The 21,292-nt window shown below is 42.9% G+C and overlaps 1 long non-coding RNA gene across 4 annotated transcripts in view; it reads right to left on the reverse strand.

Annotated features, from left to right (window-relative positions):
• Window positions 1-16,554, reverse strand: part of LOC119034818 (uncharacterized) — a 96,621-nt gene extending 80,067 nt beyond the window's left edge. For all 4 annotated transcript variants that reach the window (XR_008393011.1, XR_008393012.1, XR_008393010.1 and 1 more), the window contains exons 1-2: window positions 16,335-16,554; window positions 5,220-5,314 (exon numbers count right to left, since the gene is read on the reverse strand). This is a non-coding gene — a long non-coding RNA (uncharacterized LOC119034818). The remainder of the gene's footprint in view (window positions 1-5,219; window positions 5,315-16,334) is intronic.
• Window positions 16,555-21,292: the final 4,738 nt, after the last annotated feature.

Here is a 21,292-nt window from a genome sequence, read left to right on the forward strand (position 1 = left end):
CTTCTGAAACCAGGAAGGGTGGCTCCCAACACTGTGTGTGGCTCTATCTTATTTGTTTTCTTGATTGTCTGGCATTCCCTCACATGAACATACAGAATTCATTCCTTCATTCTCCTGTTATTAGTCAAGATATTAGAGAGGGTTCTTTCCAATTTGAGGTTATCAAGAACAATGTTGCTCTTATACACATTTCTTGGTACTCGTGTGTATGTATTTCTGTTGGACACTTACCTAGGAGTGGTATTACTATATCACAAGGTATGTGTTTTTAATATTAGTAGAAAATATCTAATTATTTTTAAAGTGTTTGTGCTGATTTCCATTCCCAGCAGCAGAGTATGAGAATGCGGACTCCTCCATATTTTTCCAAAACTTGGTATTGTCAGCCTTAGGGTTTAGCCTATTCTTGTGAAAATGAGGTGTTATTTTATCATGGTTTTAATTTGCATTCCCCAAGACTAATTATATGTTTATTGCTTATTTGAATATTCTCTTTTATGAAGTGCCCATGCCTATTCAAATATCTCACCCATTTTTCCATTGGGTTGTCTGTTATTTTTTATGGGTTTATAGAATGCATTATATATTCATGATGCCAGTCCCTGGTTATATATGTTCTGAATTACTTCTCCCATTGCATTGCTTGCCTTTTAATTCTCTTAATAATATCTGCTGATGGACAGTGGCTTTAAATTGCAACGAAGTCCCATTTTCTACTTTTCCTTTATGACTACGTTTTTACTGTCCTTTTTAAAAGCCTTTCCCTCTATAGAGGTCCTGTATTATTTTACAACACTTTTATTTTTGGCTACTGACATTGAGATCTATCATCTGTGATCTGGAATTGACTGTGGTAGTATGTGTGATAGGGCTGTTTCTTTTCCTTTTATTTTTTCAGCATTATCCTCTTTTCTATCGCTCCCCATTTTCTCTATACACAGCCTCTCCTTCATTTTTCACACTGGTCCTCATACCCTTCTCCCCAACTTTGTCTGCCTTTTCTATCAGCAGCTATCCGGGCTCTACCCATACACCAGGCCTAGTTTATGTGTAATCCCAGGGCCCAGTCTTCAGCATTAATTTCTGTGCCCATTATCTCTCTTCACCACGTACTCCCAAAGCTTGTTTTCAGTATCTCTCATCAGTTAACACATTTGTACACTGAAGAATATAAAAACAATGTGTAATTAATACATCTAATCAATTTTACTAAACAATAAATTCCCTGAGAAAAGTATGTATTCCTTTTTTGTTGGGAACTGCCCTGCTTGGTTTCAGAAGCTGTAACCCCCAGGGCCAAGGCTGAGTGAGTGACCTTCAGACCATAAGCCACTAAGAAGGCAAAGCTTATCTCCCTGAAAGGAGCACTGCTTCTGCTCCTTTTTCCATAACTGGCCTCCCGTGCTTGATCACTTAGCCAATGACAGGTAAGATTCCCCAAGGGGGGAACGACCTAAAATAGGCATGATCACATGGAGGCCCCATGGAAGGACTTGGGGGGCTATGAAGAAAGGGGGTGATGGACCCTCGCCCCTCGGCTTTGACAAAGTCTGACTCCCCTGAGTCCGTGAGAAGTCTCCGAAAATTCCTTGGCTATCTGCCTCCTCTGCCTGACTTAAGCCTGAAACAATGACAAAGTGGTGCAGCCCTGTGCTGGAAAGGGCGGGCTCCCCAGGTGATCAGGCCTGAGAGAGGATATGTAAAATCCTGTGAAGCCTGCTTTGCTAAGAATGCTCTTAGTTAAATGACAAAGGCCCGAGCAGGAAATGAGTTCATTTCCCAAAGTTTTGTAGCCTTTTAGCTGATAGACCCTGACTCAGAAGAAGCCCTAACAGTTCTTTGTATGCTATCTACTGTTTGATCCTTACTGCCTGACAGTGATTAATGAGCTGTACCTGTATTCCTGTCCAAATTAAACCAAATAAAAGCCTGTCTGGGCAAAGGTTGGGGTGCTCTCCCCTTGAGAGAGTGGCCAGGCTGTTCTGAGGCTGTCCCCCCTTGAGGGAGTAGCAGTGCTGCCCCTTTTCTTCCACAGGACTCAGTAGTCAATGTGAACTTGTGTCATGTCTCATCCATGACACCACGGGCACTGCGGGCCAGTGTGTGTGTCACTTTTAATCATTCATGAATAATGAAGGAGGATTGATATTTCCTACCAGTCAGCAGCAATAGGGCTTCAAAACAGATTCAAGTGAATCAGGAAAAATAAAGGAAAGTGACATTTCTTTCATCAGAATTGTGGGGTAAACATTATACCCCTTATTTTGCCCCTAAAATGGTTCAAGGGTCCACCAAAGACCAAAAGTTCCTTAAATCCAAGATGGAGCATAGCCTGGTGGATTCCCAAAGAAGAGTGGACTTTGTAGAAGATGTTCAGACATCTGGTGACTGATATCTATTAAAGTGCTAGAGAGGTATTTTAAGAAACAGAAAACCAGTTAGTTGTTGAAGATAGCTCATCTGGATTATTGAAGAGACAAAGTGTCATTCATTTCTTTACATTTATTCAACATGTGTTTACTGAGCATCTACTATATTCTAGGCACACCTCTAGGTGCTGGAAAATACCTAGCCATCATATAGCTGACAATCTAGTGAAGAGAAGCGTAATACACTAACCAAGTATAGGCACTGATAAGTGCTATGAGAAAAAGTAAGCAGGGAGAGAAGTTGGAGAGTGAAGGCAGGATGGGGTGGGCACTATCCAGATTAGGGAGCCAGAGACTTAAGTGCCATTAAGCAAATGGCTAAAGTGGGAAGATGGGCATGATAGGCAGAATTATAGTCCCCATGATCTCTACCCCCTGTTGCCACTCCTGTAATTATGTGGCTATGTTGTATTACATGGCAAAGGAGACCACCTAAGGCTGCTAATCAGTTTGACCTTAAAGTAGGGAGATTATCCAGAAATATGGGGTGGACCCAGTGTCATCAGGTGAGTCCTTTAAAACAGAAAGTAGGAGCAGAAGAAGAAAGCAGCAAGATGCAGAGTGTGAGGATTTGGCACACACCCTTGCTGACTTGAAGATGGAGGGGCCCCATGAGGACTGTGGGCTGCCTCTAAGAGCTGCTAGACGGAGAAATGAGGACCTCAGTCCCACAACCATAAGCAACTGAATTCTGCCACCATCCTGAATGATCATGAAAGCAGATTCTTTCCCAGAGCCTCCTGCTAACAGCCTGGCAGCAATACCTTGACTTCAGCTTTGGGAGACTCTGAGCAGAGGACCCAGCCCTGTTGTGCCAGACTGCTGACCTATAGAACTATGAGATATAAGTGGGATTGTTTAAACCTGCTAAATTTGTGATGATTTGCTACTACTGCCTCAATAGAGGGCTGTTACAATGGGCCATCCACTCTATGGGAAAAGGTAATCCAACTTAGCGAACAGGCTAACAGCCCTGATTGGATAGCACATTGGCATACTCTAAGAATAGCAAGTCAGCCAGTGGGGTTGGAACAGAGTAACAGAGAGGGAGGTCGGTAGGAAATGAGAGCAAAGCTACTGTTTGTGGTTGATCCTTGAAGACTTTCAACTATTACAGGAAACTATTGGAGAGCTTTGAGCAGGGGAATGATAAAATTAAGAATTACATTTTCAAAGGATTTTAAAAGGACAACTCTTGCTATTACATAGTAATTCACTACAGGAAGGTAAGTGTAGATGCAAGAGTAGTAAGGAGTGTCCTGTCACAGATGAGGAGAGAGGTCACTAGGGCTGGGAGGTGAGAAGACAAACAGTGTATTATGAAGAAACAGCCAACAGGGTTTTCTGATGGCACGGATATGGAGCAAGAGAAGGTGAGATGTGGAGATGTTGAGGATGGAGCTGGATGCACAAGTCTGGAGATTTGTGCAATGAAGTGACAGCAGAGAGAGGCTATTTCAGGCCATAAGACTGGAGGAGACTTCCTAGGGGAGTGAATGTAATTAGAATAGCGGACTGCGCTCTCCAGCAGACAGTAGTTAGAGCTCTGGAAGAGGTGGAGCAAGTAAATGAAGTACAAGGGAAGCCAGAAGGTGGTGTTCCGGAAGCAACAGGCTGCGAGAGGCAGGGAGTGAGGGATGTCACACAATTCCGGAGGCTGAGGACCGAAGGACTGGGAGAGAAAAACTGGATTTGCAGCAGGGAGGTCACTGGTGACCTTAACAAGACTGATTTTGTGAACTAGTGAAGAGAAGTGCCTGTTTGGGTGATCTCAAGAAGAAATGGAAGAAGTGAGGACAGTGGGTACAAACACATTTTTTTCAAAAATTATTGTACTGTGAAGGGAAGGAGAGAAATGAGGCTGCAGCAGGAGAGAAATGCAGGGTCAGGAGAGGGTAACTTTCTTCTAAGCTGGGGGCTTAGAAGCCATAGAGTCATAGAAGCCATAGACAAAGCCATTGCCTCCTTGGCATCTAGCTGTAAAAGCAAAGAATGTATTGCGAAGTAACGCCACCCATCCATAGAGTCAGATTCAGATGGCAGGTCTTGAAACCAATTTCAGAGACCTACTTCTCACTCGGCCTCTTCCAGATTCCTCAACAGCACCTGCCTCAGGGTGCAGCCCTCTTTTCTAATTATATTCACTCCCCAGGAAATCTCCGGTCCCTTAAATAGTGTCTCTGCTGTGCCTCTGGGTGCCTTGTAGGAGAGAGAGAACAATTCGTGGAGGTTTTGATGGGTTGACTTTCTCAGTCCAGGGGATGATTCCTACTTAGAACAACTGGAGACTACCTGGAGTAGACCAGGCCTGCATGGTGTAGAGAGGCCAGAAAAATTAGGAACAAAAAGATCTTATTGCTTTGTGAACATAAGAGGTAAGAGACAACATATATTAACTAGATGAAACATATGTGGAAAATATATAAAAGGAGGAAGAAAAAAGGTATAAAATTTGAAAGGGACAAAATTTAATATCTGTCCATTATCTACTTATATAAGGTTTGTACCCAGAGAGCTTACCCCTTATAACAAAGCCTCTTGGTACTTGTACCCCAAATGTCACCTGGATCACGTCACAATGTTTCCAAGGCCTCCACCCATGCCAAAACTTGATGACTGTCACCATTTCACTATGGGATACAAAGGATGCCCACAGAGCCGTCTGTCAGCTTCAGAATCCCTGGTGTCTGCTTTATTCTTTTCAGGCTCCTGCTCCCACCTGTTTATAGCCACACCCATGCTTCCTGTGTTCATTACAAGATGCCCTGTCTAGGCCAGGGGCTGACTTACCTGCCTGGCTTTGGGTGGCCTGGCGGTGCAGGGGCTTGTGCAGAATGAGGGAGAATGTCTTCCTTCCCAAACTGGGCCACGTTTTTTTATATTGCCTTGGTGAGGTGGGGAGCAGGGGGCAGAGAGAGAGAGAGAGAAACATTGATTGGTTGCTCTCTTATATACAACCTGACCAGGGATCAAACCCACAACTCAGGTATGTGTCCTGACCAGAAATCAAACCTGCAACCCTTCGGTCTACGGGACAACACTCCATCCAACTGAGCCACATGGGCCAGGCTGGGGCCCAAGCAGCATTTTTTTCCTGGAGCCCAAGCAGCACTGTGGGGTCAGAACTCTCCTGTGAGCCTCTGGCCTCAGCCCTAGCCCACACTGCCACAAAGACATCATTGTCCATTTCTGACCTCAGGTGAGTTAAGCCCTGTGCAAAGCAATGGATGAGGAGTGGACATGACACCCTTTCTACCACTTCTCCCTCTTTCCTTTTTATCACCTGCTCCCAACTCAAACCCCTCTTTTCTCTACATTTAAGTCAAGGTTACCAACAGCTGGGGAAGAAGTGGGGGGTTCCCTGTGCTGACAATGCCTATATCCAGGTCAGGCCAACCTGCTTCTTTTATCTGCTACATGACTGACAAAAGGCAGGCTGGCCGCAGGTCCCTGATCAGAGTGAGAGAACAAAGAAGAAAAGGGAAAAGGCGGTGGCTGGTGGAGAACATCTCACCATCCTCCTTAGGCTCTGTGAAGGGTTAAGGTTTCCAGGGCTCTGTTTACTTAGGGCTAGTGAGCAAAGAAAAACAGGTTCAGACTGTATTCCTGCACCCACCAGGAGAGCAGAGTGCTGAGTCTGACTTCCTTTTAGGCTGTAAGATCCTAAGGGCAAGGAATGTGTTTCTGCTTGACCTAGTTGGGTGCCACGCGCAGACAGACATAAGTACTCATCTAAACTGTACCCAACTTGAGATCAAGTAATGTATCTGACAGTGTTTTGTTATTCACGCAGGGCTTGAAGGGTGCTCATTTTACATTAAAAGCTCATGATACCCCCCTGACTAGCTGTCGTTGAAGAGCAGGCGAAGAGCACAGGAGTGGGAAACAAGGGAACTGGCTTCCAGTTTCTGCTCTGCTCTGAAACCTTGAGCAAATCCCTCCACCTCTCTGAGCCCCATTTTCACATTTGTAAATAAAGAACACCATTACTCTGCAAGGCTACGTGAAGTCAGATGAAATAACAGAAACAAAGTCCTGAGTACACTCAACTTGGTCAAAGGAAAGTTACTTCAACTTGGCTTTTCCCTCTCTCCTGCCACAGGGCACAAAAGGCACTTTTTAGAAAACTTTGGAATTGATGAGCCAGCACCTTCCAGCCACAGAAATCACGTCTACGATGTCAAGCTATCAGCAGACAAAAAACTGAAAGAGGAGGCCACTTCCATGCACTCTGGAAGATCAACAGGAAGGCACTGAGAAGAGAATCTCAGGAGTCCTGGAAGGAAACCTGTCCTCAAGTCCAGGGTTATGCCATTCATTTGCAGAGACCCAGAGTCAGAAAAAAGTGGACAGCAATTTAGTGGCAACAAGAAGCGTTAAGGAGACACTTACACATTTTTACTTTTCCTGTAACCAGATATGTTAGAAATAAAGCTTCATCTGGGGTCTCCCTAAAGTTAATGACATTGACCTGATAGTTCATTGACTTGATTTGCAGAATTTATTTTACAAGTGTCTTTAACCCACGTGGCTCCTCTTCCCTTTGAGACTCAACCGAGGGAAACCCCAGAAATCCCATGGCTTCTATATAATACTTACCATGTTGCCTCAGACACAGTGCTCACACAATCAACATATTTACTATTGCATTCTGGGAGAGAAACCACGATTTGAGAGACGATGTTAATCCACGTGAGCACACACATGCACACACACTCACACTTGTGTGTGTCTGAATGTTCAAGTTCTAGCTATAGATTTCCCACAGGCACTGAGCTTCCTGCTCCATCTATCACCCAGGTACATTTTAGAGAAGAAGGCTCTTCCCAATTAAAAATTACAGATTTCCTATCTGGCTCAGGAAAGAAAGAAAAAGAGCTTGGACTGCTGGTTTTTTTTCAAGATAATGTTCCCAGCGAAGGGGCAACCCTCAGAGGGGACGACAGCACACCATACTCAGAAAGGTCCCCAGTCCTGGGCTTCCAGCCACAGTGAAGATTCTAATGCCCTAAACATGGTATGGGAGAGTGGCAGATGGGCCTGAAGGGACCGTGGAGATCTCAGAACTGACAGCTCATGTACATAATTGACCAGCATCATCCCCTACACTCCGCTCCACTTGGGACATAGGACTTGAAGAATGACTGGGGTTACATTTCCTTCCAACTCAGTGAAATGAGGAATTAGAATCAAATTAGAGATTATAAAAGTAAGATTTGTGCATTCTGAGTTTATGGATAGAATTCATATCTATTCCAATGGGGAAGTAATTTATTACCTAAATGAATACCATTGCTTTCCTGTCCATGGAGAAAATCACAGCGGTTGTGGGAGGGGGGCTGTGGGAGGCAGGAGTCCTCAGTGGTAAAGACATTAGACATTGAGTTTCTGCCATAATTCCCAAGCATACAGCACTTTCTCCTCACTGCCCTCCTGCTGCCTCCTAGTCTCCCAGGAAAGATCTCTTTGGTGGACTGCTATCAGTCCTTAGAGGACAATGCTGACTTGCTTTGTTTCAGACCATCTTTTCATTGTCTCAGTTCATCACTATCCCTCCCTCATCTCAGAAAAGCAAACTCACAGGAGTTTGTCCAACTAGAGAGGCAGGACGCATGGGTTGGCATGTTCAGCCAGGATCTCTGGGCTGCAAAAAAGAGAGACCCATGCAGCTCAGTTCACACTGTGGAAGTCTATCACAATGACATGCATGGAAGCAAGGGGGTGCCATGAACCCCAGAAACAGACACATAATAGGCCTTGAAGAAATACAGGAGCCTAATTCAGATATTCTCTCAGTCAAAGCAATTCATTAATTTCTACTCTGCACTCCACCATTAGCACTGACACATCCCCATTTCTGCTCCTGCCACTCCTGTCCCTACAAACCAAGTCAGCCTCTACTCTAGTGACCCTTCTCTGCCTTATAACTTGTACACTCATGCTTATCATGTGCTCCTGGACGCTTCTGTGCCATAATACCATGTCCTACCTTCACTCACCGTGCTGTCCCATTTCTGCCCCTCCTAGAAACTAATTAACCCTCCAGCCCTAACTGTAGTCCAGACTTCTGAGGAAGACATGCTGTCCCTATTTGGCAGAGCTTTCATGGGACATCATAGGTCGCCACTGGCCAGCCTATGGATTTCCTAATCTATACATGTCCCAATCTATACACCTTTGCTGGTCTAATCAGTTGAAGCTATGGCAGTGAGGTTCCACTTTGTAAAACTCAGCCACTATTTCCATCATTAGAAAGCAGTTCATGAGGATCCCTCAGTATGAGGCTCAGCTTTGCAAGGCTTAGCTCATTTGAAATATTAGGATATTAGAGATCCATTGTCAGTTAGCTAAATACACTTTTGCCTATCTCTTGGATTGTATTAAATCAATACTAGTTTTGAAAACTGTATTTTATGGAAGCTCACCCTCTTCATTGTAAGAAAGACAATAAATATAGATATTTGACCCAAGTTCCACTCTAAAGTGGAAGATATCACTGTACAGAAAAGTTAGTTTAGATGCCAGACTAAAGGCCCAGTTGAAGGGGCCTCCTACTGAGAGTGTCAGGCTTAGTGGGTTTACTGATGTCAGCAGGCAATTCTCCCAGAATGGGAAGCATCTCTTTCCTCATAATGAGAAGCTCATGTTTCTAGAACAGTTCAGAAGACAGCCTGCCCAGGAAGGACTGTCTTTCCCACTTAGTTCTACTGCCTTGTCAGTCAGCAAGCAGGGCACTGACATGGGGCAGAAGCAGCCATGAGCTTAATACAAGACATGGGCCCCAAGCATACATCCTCTGGCATCTGAATCTAAGGGGGTGGCTCAGCAAGAGGGTTGTCCTGGTCACAGGAGGCCCACAGGTTGCCTCGGTGGACTCCTGGGGTCTACAGAAGGGACAGCTGCCTCCAACCCCACGTCCCGAGAAAGTGCCACTTGAACTGCAATCAAACAGGCTGGCAAAATGAGCACACTCGTGCTCAGTGGTGCATCTGGAAATTGGCCTTCTTTGGCTTTTAACACCGTATTGCTCCAACAGTTTTATGATTATCAAGGACAATCAGGACAGTTGGAAACCTGGAATATTTGTACTCTTTACTCTGTTTGGGCCTCAAGCACTGAAAACAGGAAGTCAGTGCCCTAGAGGGCCCCTCCCCTTTAGAGAAAAAGTTTTCATAATTAAAAGGCACTGTATTTTTGTACTCATTAATTTGAAAATATTCCCCAGTCAACATTCTTAGCAATTAACACGATTATTTACTGCTTAGTGATGAGCTGAGAATATGACAACAGTGTTTCTCTTACCACCTTCTGTTTTCTATCAGGAATAAATAGAGACACTCAACTGACTATTCACAGTATCTATTAGCAACCAGTGCAATTTTAAATACTGTACATAAACACCTATTTTTCCCCATCAACTTTCGACAGTGTTTTTTGACCATCACCTGCCACTTACTATCTTACTGTCCATAATTCACTGTCCCTACTTCTCTACTTTTCTTATCCATATTTCTTTTGTATATTTTCTTATGCATGGTTGATGATAATAACTTTTAAATGCTATTCCATAACCTTAATTAAGCCTTCCACACTTTGTTTACAGGGGAAGCCTAAAACTTAACAAGCCAATAAATACCTTCTTTGCTGTAATTACTATGTAAATATTAATTACTATAGTGTCAAATAGTATCATATAATTATTTTTTCTTCTCTACAGATAAAATGCCATAACCCCTGAAACATCTGGAGAGGAACATTGTGAGTGTCAAGGTCAAATACATTACCTGTCCAGACACTCAGCCAATGCTCCAATCATGTCACAATATAAGAAAACTTCTATACAACCTATGATTTTGTTATAAACCTATTTGAATTTCCCTGAGATTTCTAATTGCCTTTTCTTTTTATTGTTAAAAGAAAATTAATAGGCTGTTAAAGTATCCTCAATTTTTTTTCCTTTTTCTCAATGTTAGTGTTGCATGGAAACTCCAATTTCTCAGAGACAACCTCCAAGAGGCTTCTCTCCCTGTGGACTGATCGCTCTCCAGGCCCGACGCACAGCTTCCGTGCTGGACTTTCCTTCACCGCACTGTTGGGTTGGAACCACTCTCCTTAATCATGGCTTTCTTGTCCCTCATTTTTGCTAAAAATCACTCCCTTATTTTGCCAAGGAAATACTCTGATGCCCTGCATGTCTAAAAATGTATTCTAATTTCTCACTTGATTGGCAGCATGGCAGGATACCAGAATTTTAGATCAAATAAAATCCAGGTCAAATTAATTTTCCCTTTGAACTTGATGGCATTGCTCCATTAACTCCCAGCAACCCATGTTGCTGATACCAGCTGATTGTTGTTACAATACAGAATATTTGATTTGCTAATTGTTTCACACTGAAAACTTTTAGGACCTTCTCTTTTTCTGACCTCTCTGAGTTAGATGAGATTCTTCTTATGTGTGGATCTTTTTTCCTTTCATACTGCTCAGCACTTGATGAGCCCTGTCGAATTAAAGACTTGTGGGTTTTTTTTCAACTCTGGGAAAGTTTTCTCACAATAAAAATTTTTTACTCTATATTATAGAGTCTAGTTCTGGAACTACCATTAATCATATGTTGGACCCTGGATCAATCTTCTCTTTATATAAGTTTTTAGCTCATGATTTCTGTCTATCTCCCTGCTCTATGGTTTGGACTGTTGCTTCCACTTCTTTATCAATACTTGTTATTGATTTTAAAAGATTTTCAACATAATTTTTATTGCAAAAGTTAATTATTTGACAATTATTATATCATTTTTTATTCTTGTTTTGAGCACAAATCTTCTGAATTCTCTGTAAAGACGTGATCAGGTTTTTAAACAGTATCTTCTATTTCCTGAAATAGCTTCTCTCAGGTTAGTTATATTTGTTTTAGTCTTTCTTTTACATACTGCTCTTCTTCCTCATGTACTGTTCACTCACAATCAAGAGTAAGGGACAAGGCTGGTCATTCTAGGTAGCTGGTACAGTTCCCGTCTGCTGCTTTATAGGTCTGTACAATTACTTCCCCCAACAGAACCCTGCCTTGGCCAACTGTTACCTGTGTGCATCTGAGTGGGATAGGTTTAATGGCAGGCTTTGCTTCAAGGTGCTCAGTGAAGGACAATGTGCCCAAATTCCAGAAGAAAAAATGCTAAATTCTGGGGCAGCAATATTCGTCAAATGTCTTAGGTCTCTATAGATTGTTCTCTCTATTTAGAGAAAGAGAATCTATTTCAGTTATGGTTTGTCCGGCTTTTTGTTTTTGGCTTTTATTTGTGTTTTAGTCTTGAAGTAAATGCAATCCCCTGGTTGTTCCATGGCAGGAGGTGAAGGAGAAGGGGAGAATGGGCTGACTTCTGCAGCTCTCCAACCAATGCTTCTCATTTCACCTCCCTCTCACTATTACCCTCTATAACTATTGACGCAGTGTGCAGGACCTCCTACGGGTTTCACAGAAAAGGTCAGCTTCTACCTCTTCTGCAAGACCCACTGTGGCTTCTTCTGCTTTGCTCACTAAGCAACGCATTTCAATATCCCTTTCTGTGGATTTCTTAAAATAATCTATTCACCAATGATATCTCTTCCCACACTCTTTGCCATTATAAGCTTATTCCTTTTTCTGTTTTCTCTAAGTCCTGAAATTTCAACCAGGTCTCAGGTAGAAGGGGTGCCCATGAGTGAGCAGTTTTTACATCTTGAATCAGAAGCTCCAAATGTAGACTGCTCTGCCTGGTTCTAGGAATTGTATCTCAACCCCTTGTGGCTAAGGGCGAGGGACAACCTCTGGAATGCCAGCTGCAGGAGACAAAGCTTGTCTCTGGTAGCAAACACTGCCTCAGTTCCTCTCCCTGCCCCCAAAGCTTGGTCAGAAGTCAATGACGGGTAAGACCCCTCACAGCAGGGGGCAATCTAAGCCAGACTCAATCACTTGGAAGGCCTTTGTGGAAGGACTGGGGATGGGGGGGCTGCAACAAAGAGCAATGGACTCAAATCCCCCCGGTTTTGACATAGCCCAAGTCCTCATGTTCTCTGGGAGAAGGGCTTCCTGACTGTAATCCCCTTAAGCCTGAATACCTGATGGGGAGAGGTACAGCTCCTTACCTTGCTAGAGTTTGTCCTGGGGAAAAATCTGGCATCACAAAGATTTCCTGATAAATCTGTGAAATCTGCTCTGCTAAGAGTGCTTTCATTCATATGTTAAGGGTTTGAGCAGGAAACCCTAAAACTCTGTTCCTGACAGACTGACTCATACTAAGCTCTCAGATTTCTTTGAAATGTTATCTACTGTTTGATCCTTGCCACCCTGTATTCTTGTGTATTAGAACCCAGTAAAAGGCTATGGAGGAGGGGGCTTGAGGCCTTTTTCTCCTAGGAAAAACTGGCCACCAGCCTACAGCCTTTTTCCTCTGGGAAAATGGCCACTTCTCCTCCCCAAGCAGATCACATCATATCTCGGTCACATTCACTTTCATCCATGGCACTCGGGGGGACTTGCAAGGGAAGTTTCCCCCTCACCTGAACACTTGTTTTTTGGGGGGATGTTTAGACAAGAGGAAAGCAGTATTTCCTCTCCCCCAGGGCCAGAGAGAAAACATCAATGATGGTCACCTGGGGAGGACAGTTGTGCCCAGGAGAATGGCTCTCACAAGAGTCATGAGTCACATCCTGGCTGGTGTAGCTCAGTGGACTGTGCGTAGGCCACAAACCATGCGATCTCAGTTCAATTCCCAGTCAGGGCACATGCCTGGGTTGCAGGCCAGTTCCCAGCAGGGGACACATGAGAGGCAACCATACATTGATATTTCTCTCCCTCTCTCCTTCCCTTCCCCTCTGAAGATAAGTAAATAAAATCTTTAAAAAAAAAAAAGAGTCATGAGTCACAAAGGCAGTGTGGCAGCAGAGACAGAGGCCAGGGTAGAAGACATTAGGAGACAATCATGCCAATTGTCTAGGTCGGACAATTGTGACTTGGTGAATTGTCTGCAGAATTCTCATGAGTAACTGATTAATTTCAAACAGTGGCCATTACCTCTACTACTGCTGAATAGACCATTTCCCCGCCTCCCCAAGTAATTTCTTTTGTAGACAGACATCCTGGGGCTAGGCAATCAGCTACTCTAATAATTACGCTATTGTCAGTTCCTCGCTGCTCTCTCCCTCCACCCTCTTTCTGCGCTGATCTTCCTTTCATAGCTGGTCCCCCTGCCCCCAGGACTCACTTTAGCTCTTTGACCACTTGAGGCACTGTGATAACAGCTATCTGCCTTCACCACCATCTTCCTCCGAAAGACAAATGCATTGAGCAGGGAAACCTAACAATCATAGCCACCTATCCCTAAATGGGAGTGGACTAACCCAGTAAATGCTGTTTCTCCCTCATACTACAGTCCAGTGCAGGTTGTCAGGATGTATGGGTGAACCCTAGTTTCACACAGGCATTCAGGGCCCCAGCCTCCTTCATTTTTTAGGCTCTGCACTTCTCCTGCTTTGTGGCGGTCTCTCTCTATTACACGGGAGGGTTTCATGGACCAGTTCTAGAGTGTCAATTCTGCCGACATCAATTAGCCAGGCTCTTGTCACCTGGCTTCACCTAATTAATTACAAAGGAGTCTGGAAAAAGAGTCCCTGGGAAGAAAAGAAAAATATGTGGTGAACGAGTAGCCAGTTTACACAGCAATAAATATTATATTATGTTGTATAAAATAATAGATGGTAGGATATCATCTGACAATACTGATGATTTTTAATTGTGCATCATCCACATTCCTGGATAGATTTTGAGATTTTTTTAGGACAAGAATTTTGTAACACTTTTTCTAGAACAGCATCTGATACTTAAGAGTAGTTGCCCAATAAATATTTGATGAATGAATTGTGGTGTGTTGAAACTAAGAGTCCTTAGGGATTTTCTAATCTAAACTCTTCACTTTCAAAGTAAAGAATCAGAAATCTAGAGATGCTTAATACTTTCCCTGTGTTCACTGGCAAAGCTAGGGAACATTTTTCTCAAATGAAATAAGGTTTTAAACCATCTTATCTCATTTCCCCAACCAAATGAGACCTCTTTTTAACCAGCCTATCAGAACTTGCACATCTGAACAAGTATTATTTGCTCCAAAGAAATCTCCACTAGTCAAACATGACTGCCATTTAAAAAATTCATGGAGCTTCATTTTAGGAATTGCTTTCATAGCCTATGGCATTTTCTCTAAAATCCCATTAATAGTGGCTGATAAGTATTCATCCTTTGGGGATAAATTTGATTTTGAGAATGTGAAGTTGTTTGGAGCTCATCTTGATAGATAAAGATGAGTGGAAGTGATCCAGCTATGCAGTACTGAAAAAAAAATACTGGTCTTGATTTTAAAAAATGAGACAGTGAATCATTTTGAGATAGGTCATATGATTTGCCAACCAGCTTGGGAGACAACTCCATGAGTAGAGATGTATGGACATTTTGAGCAATGGCATCGTTGTTGGAATAAGTTCATGGATTCCTAAGATGACCAGTGTGAAGAGAAATCACAGCTATCTGAAATGTACGTGTTCTAATTTGTACAAGTTCCCTGTCAGAAATGCCTGCCTTGCTTAATGCCCTTCTTAATTTCTAATGCTTTGAGATTCTACTAAGAAATTTAGATGATTTTGAGGCTCCTATTAGCTCTTTATTCAGAAACCAGCCACCAAATGAAATAAGGAATTGTTGATAGTAGAAAGTTGCTAACCTGGTCCACTCTTTTCTTGGAAAATAGGAAAAAATGAGAACAAAAGACTGCAAAAAGTGGACTGTGCAGCCAACCAACCTTTCAGTTCAGGAGACAAGAGGATTCTAAGAGCAACTACATGCCTAGTGAGGCTCCAGGACGAAAACTCCCCTCTCCCTCAACAAGCCCCAGATCACGAGAGACCTGTCCTCCTTGGAGATGGTTAACAAGTACAGAAGAAGCAACAGGAGCCCTTGATGAAAGATTGCCACATAAAATAGAGTGTTGCTCTACCAAGTGTTCGGGGGCCTGCCTTAATTACTCTATGGTAAGCTGAGGAAGAGAGAAGTCAAAGTTCAGAATCATTGTTTCTGTTTTATACGTTACATAAAAATTTAAACCTCAGTCTCATTACTTTGCACACACACCTGGCCTGCAGTGAGACACTCCACGGCATGTCCAAGACAATCTAATTTAAAGACTTTTCAACTGCACAATTGCTCACTTTTGGTAAATCACCATCTCGAGCAAGGGCCTGCGTGGAAAAAAAAGGACTGTTGTGTATCCACTTCCGGGGAAAGTGCTGCTATTCTGCACTTGGGGTCTTTTCTGGAGTAAACATTCATTTTAGGCCCTGGCTAGTGTAGCTCAGTGGATTGAGCACGGGCCTGCGAACCAGACAATCGCGGTTCGATTCCCAGTCAGGGCACATGCCGGGGTTGCAGGCCAGTTCCCTGCAGGCCACTTCCCAGCAGGGGATACATGAAAGGCAACCATACATTGATGTTTCTCTCCCTCTCTCCTTCCCTACCCCTCTAAAGATAAATAAATAAAATCTTTAAAAAAAAAACATTCATTTTAGGAAATAGAAACACATGAACATGTGGCCACACACAATTACCCACAGATTTAACTAAGACCTGAGCCTAGAAAGCTCGAAGGCCTCCTCCGCCCACACAATTATGTAACAAGAAATCACCATGGTGCTTCCATCCCTAAGCCCCGCTTTCGTCAGACTGAGCTCTAATGCCTCTTGGAAGGGGCATTTCCAAGACAGTGGGAGCCACTCAAATACACTGGTGGATGAATTGTCCGGCCTCAGGACCCACTGTAGCCGCCTCATCCCAATGGCTGAGCTTCTTAAAACTTGTTTCCCTTTGGCCTTTTTGATGACACTTACCTGAGGAAGTGTTGAACCCTGATGTGTAACTCCCGAAAGGACAGTTATTCAGACACCAGCATCTGGGGGTTTCATACTAGAATCCCTCACAATCACCTATAGGTTAAACTGTCTTCAGTTCACAGTCAAAAGCTGACTCCCCTCTCTGCCAGCCCTGCAAACTCCACCTGGGCCAGGGACCCAGCTGTGCTCTATTCTGCCTCTCACATCTTCAAAAGTAATAAAGCCTCAGCAATGGGAACTTAACTGTCCATTTTGCTGATGAGGCAGCAGAAAAACTAGCAGCCTATAGCTGTGTTGGACCCAACAAATGCTAACTGGGGCAAAAAGTTGCGGCTGCACACAAGTCAGCAGCCAGGACCATGGCTTGGGGCTCCGCATACTAACTGAGAACGGGGCATTTTAAAATAGTCACCTTGCTGCCCATAACTCTTATTTTAAAGGAGGCTTCTCTGAAAATTGAGGGTTATTTAAAATCTGATCTCCCCAGTTAAAAATCAAAACAAACAACTTAGAAATGCTTCAAGCAGATCCCCTGGAGACCAATATAACCTAGAAAATGTAATAACGCAAAGCCTAGGCAGCTGAGTTTTCATTTTTGCCTAGCTTCAGAGAGCCAGACCCCGAAGGGGTTTGAACCCAAGGTTCATTTATTCTTTATAAGCTCATTTCCAGGGGTGCTGTCAGCCTTCAGCTAATGACAACGCCGCCAGCAGCTGGGGCAGCTGGATTCCAAAGAAGAGAGGGGATCTAATTGAGAGAAATACACATGCGGACTCATGTCAGTATGCATTAATGTCCAGGCCCCACATCTTAGGTTTGTAGCGGTTCCTTCAGCTTAGACTCTCTAGCCCCCGAGAAAAGAGTGCTTCTTGGTGCTAATCAAGATGGCCCCGGAGACAGAGACAGTAATGAGCCCCTTCACTCCACCATCCGCAGACCTAGTTCATAGCTAATCAGAGCAGATTGTCCCGGCTCACAGGACACAGAGGCGGCCTGCCCAAAGTCACATTCCAAACTAGCTGTCTCCCAGTCCTGAGTCTTTAACACAGATGATGTCATGAACTCACATTTCACACGCTTCCCAGGGAATTAGGTGTGTGCTCCCTGAGGAATTCAGGGCTGACAGAGTCTGAGTCCGCGTGAAGTGACAGATGTGGGGCAGCAACTTAGCTGCTCTCTGGTCAGCTTGGTTTCGTAAAGCAACCATCCTCTCTCTCCGATCGCCTTTCCAGGGCTCCCAGACTGCGTAACTCAAGTTATCCTCCCTGTTCTCTCAGCCAGACCATTCTGTAAACAAAAACAAAGCATTTCCAAAATGGTGTCAGCAAAGGGACAGAGTGAAGTTAACTGGCCCACAAGAAGTTGGTTCTTGTGTTTCCCTAACGGAAGGTGAAGAAAGGTTTCTTAGCTGAGCGCACATCAAAAGCAGACAGAGGAGCATTCTTGATAGAAATCGCAGGGTGGAAACATTAATCTAGGAGGCTTTTCTGATTTCTGGTTCCCAGCTGTCTGCAGTCTAGTCCAAGTACAGAGCTTTATGCTCTCAGAAGACTGGTGTTTTGCTTTCCACTGAAATCTGTAGCCTGAGTCAGAGAATCAAATCTCCACTTCGGACTCTCCCTTGGGTCTGGATCTGCAGAACCACCGCTACTCAGCATCTCCACTTAAATATTTAAAATGATTATTGAACTCCACCCATCCAAAACGAAATTTGTGATAGTCTTTCCAAACCTATGGGCCTCTTCCTATGACACCTCCATGGACGACCCCATCATCATCCCAGTCACCTGGGCCAGAAACTAGGAGTTGTCTTGGATGGACTCCACTCTACCACCTACCCCCACATTTCATTGATCATGGAGTCCTGTATGTGTTCTCTCCCAAAGGTCTCTCAAATATACCGGCCCCCCATCTCTATACTCTTTCTAGTCCAGGCAACTTGCATCTCTCTCCCAGCACGCTGCCATCGACTCCTTTCTGTCGTCATAGTTTCACTTTGGCTCCTCTGCATTGAATTCTCCACACAGTACCCAGAGTGACCTCTTCGTAATGCAAATCTGATATATCCCATATTTCTACCATTCAGTTGCCTCTTATGGTATTAGGGCAAACAAAAAGTCCTTAGCTTGGCTTATAAGGCTTTTCCATAGACTGGCTGCTACTTACCACTCTCTCCAGACACGTTGACTTTCCCTCAGTTCCTCAGAGGTGCCAAGCTCGTCTCCTGTCACAGAAACCTCACACTGACAGTTCCCTCTCCCTGAGTGCTTTCCCCCTTCTATGTCACAGTCCCTTCTTCAGGGGCTCCTTGCTGACCTCCAGACCAGGTCAACAGGAAAATTGCATCGGATACCTCCCTTTCAAAGACCTTACCACTGTCTTTCTTCTTTGACTCCTTGATTAGCGTCTCTGCCTCCCAGTTTGCTGGAAGCCGCGTGAAGTCCGTTTTTCCTCATTAAGGCATCCCCTGTACAATGATGCTAGTTGGCATTCAAAAATTGTTCAAGAAATTTGTTAAGTGCCAGAGTCAGTAAAACGATGTCTACAGATTCTTGAAGGAAAAAATGTCATGGCCCAAGAGATTGCTTTAGGTTTTAATTTTATGTGGAGTATGTCACACCCTCCTTGCTTTAAAAAATTAAAATTCTACAGCTGACATTAGCAGGGTCTCTGACTACTACCCACTCCCCACACTATACTACACACACACACATACACACACAATCTATTCCTTACTTAGCAAGAGTACTACTGTTGAAAATTTGGCACATATCCTTTCAGAATTTTCTCTGTACCCTTACATATATACACACATGTACCCAGAAAAACACCTAACACTAGTATGTAAGAATGAGGGAGTGAGGTCCATGAGAATTTTCACCTTGGATAGGTTGTCCTTCACTTGGAAAGACAACAACAACATTCCCAGACATACAAGCACTAAAAAAACCCACCACCCATGCATTCTTGAAGAAAAGTTTTAGGAAAGTCATTCCGTCCAAGGGAAGATAAAACTGGTGGTCAGAAAGGACTTGTAGCTGATCTCTACACAGTTTGGGGGCCAGAGCCGTATTTATGTTTTCAGATGAGGTCTGCTGCCGGAGGAACAGCTTTCTTTACGATGCTTCGTGTTATTTTTCCCTTTTTGTTTCCACACTGATTGGTGCCAGGAAACTGGGTCCTGAGCCATATACGACAGTCCCCAGGGCTTGCTAATTTTGTCTAATAACATTATAAAATAATAGTAATGCTGTTCCAGTCCTTGCTAATAACAATCAAACTCCATGTGGATAGGATGCTGTCCCAGGAGAACTGCTAGAAAAATCTCTTTTTCTTTTTCCTTCACAAAAGGATGGCTGTAGGAAGAGCGTATTATCCCTCTCATTGCCAAAGAAACTGCGATAAGATTAGCTGCTTTAAAACTCATAGATTTTTTTTTAAGTGGTGAAAAAAATGCCAGGCGCTGTCTGTCTTTTACACTTCATTTTAAATCTAATATCTATGAAAGTAGCTGTGTAATTGGTGCTTAAAAAAACAACATACAAATGAACTGCGTTTTAAAATACATATAAAAATAAATACGCTGATAGGTAACAATTGCTATATGTGAATTTAATCAGTAATTCAAACAAATATTTATGGAGACCGTGTTTCATGACACAGACGAGGGATGATGCAATAGACAAGATGGATGGGAAGGGCAGTGGAATTCTGGCTGCTTTAGCTCTGTATTGTCGCACTCTTTAATAACTCACACCTTCTACAAATGTGGGCATTTCTCATACCTTAGGGCTCATTAGCATTAAGCTATTCCTAACATTCTTTTTTAATATTCTTAAACTTGCCTGTGTAAGTAGTTTTGTTCTTTGTATCATTCTTGATATTATTTCTTTGTGGCTTCTGCCATTCTCTTCTTAATTCTGCCAGAGATTTGTAAATTTCTTAGAGCTTTGAGAACAAAACTTTTATTTTTGTTGATCATTTTACTATAACTTCTTTTCCCTAGATCATTCATTTCTGCCTTTTGTTGATTACTTTCTTCCTTCTAGGGGTTTGGAAGTTTATATTCTTTTTAACTTCGTAATTTGGATGCTAAGCTTATTTATTTTCAGGCTTCTTTTTCAATATGAACCTGATGGGCTATAAATTTCCCTCTAAGTAGCACATATATTTTTAAGACTATAAATTTCCCTCTGAATACACTATCACACATTATGATACATAGTATTTCTTTGTTGTTTACCTCTAAGTGCAATAGCATCCTGTAATACCTACAATCTGTGCATAATTCACATTTACAACCACCGTAATCTGTCACAGTCTATACCTGATCTATATTTTCCAGTAATTCCCAAACAAGACACTAATTCCTAAACCAATCAGCCCCAATAGTATCATGAATAAGTACTCACTTGAGCATAAACTCCAACTTTAAAATCTGAATACAAAGACTGACCAAATAGACTAAGACCAAGTCGAGCTCATTCCCTATGCAGTTGCCAGTCCTTTGATTTGGTAAACAACCTAATCTTTATCTCCGCTTGAATAAAAATTCTTTCCCTAGTATCCTTGGGAAGTCATTTTCCTCACTATATCTCGCGTGCACACCTATACATCTTTTGGTGTGTACAAGTCTTTAACAACAGCTTTACTAGTGCTCAGCTCAGCTAGTGCTTTTTACTTAACACACTTTTTAATACCCATGGTTTCTGACACAGGGATTATTTAGAAGTAACCGTTAAAGTTTACAAATGTGTGTCTTCTTATCTTTTTGATTTCTAATTTGTTAGCATTGCAATCATTGAGTATGATCTGAAAAATATCAAATCTTTAAAATTTGTAAGGACTTAATTACTTTGATTCATTTTTTATACACGTTCCATGAGAACTTAATACAACTATATACAGGTTTCCCCCATTATTTGAAAATATAGTGTTCCTATGAAACCTTTAGT

Source organism: Artibeus jamaicensis, unplaced genomic scaffold, assembly GCF_021234435.1.
Source record: "Artibeus jamaicensis isolate MK-2021 breed Jamaican fruit bat unplaced genomic scaffold, CSHL_Jam_final contig_851, whole genome shotgun sequence".
In the NCBI taxonomy this organism is placed as follows: domain Eukaryota; kingdom Metazoa; phylum Chordata; class Mammalia; order Chiroptera; family Phyllostomidae; genus Artibeus; species Artibeus jamaicensis.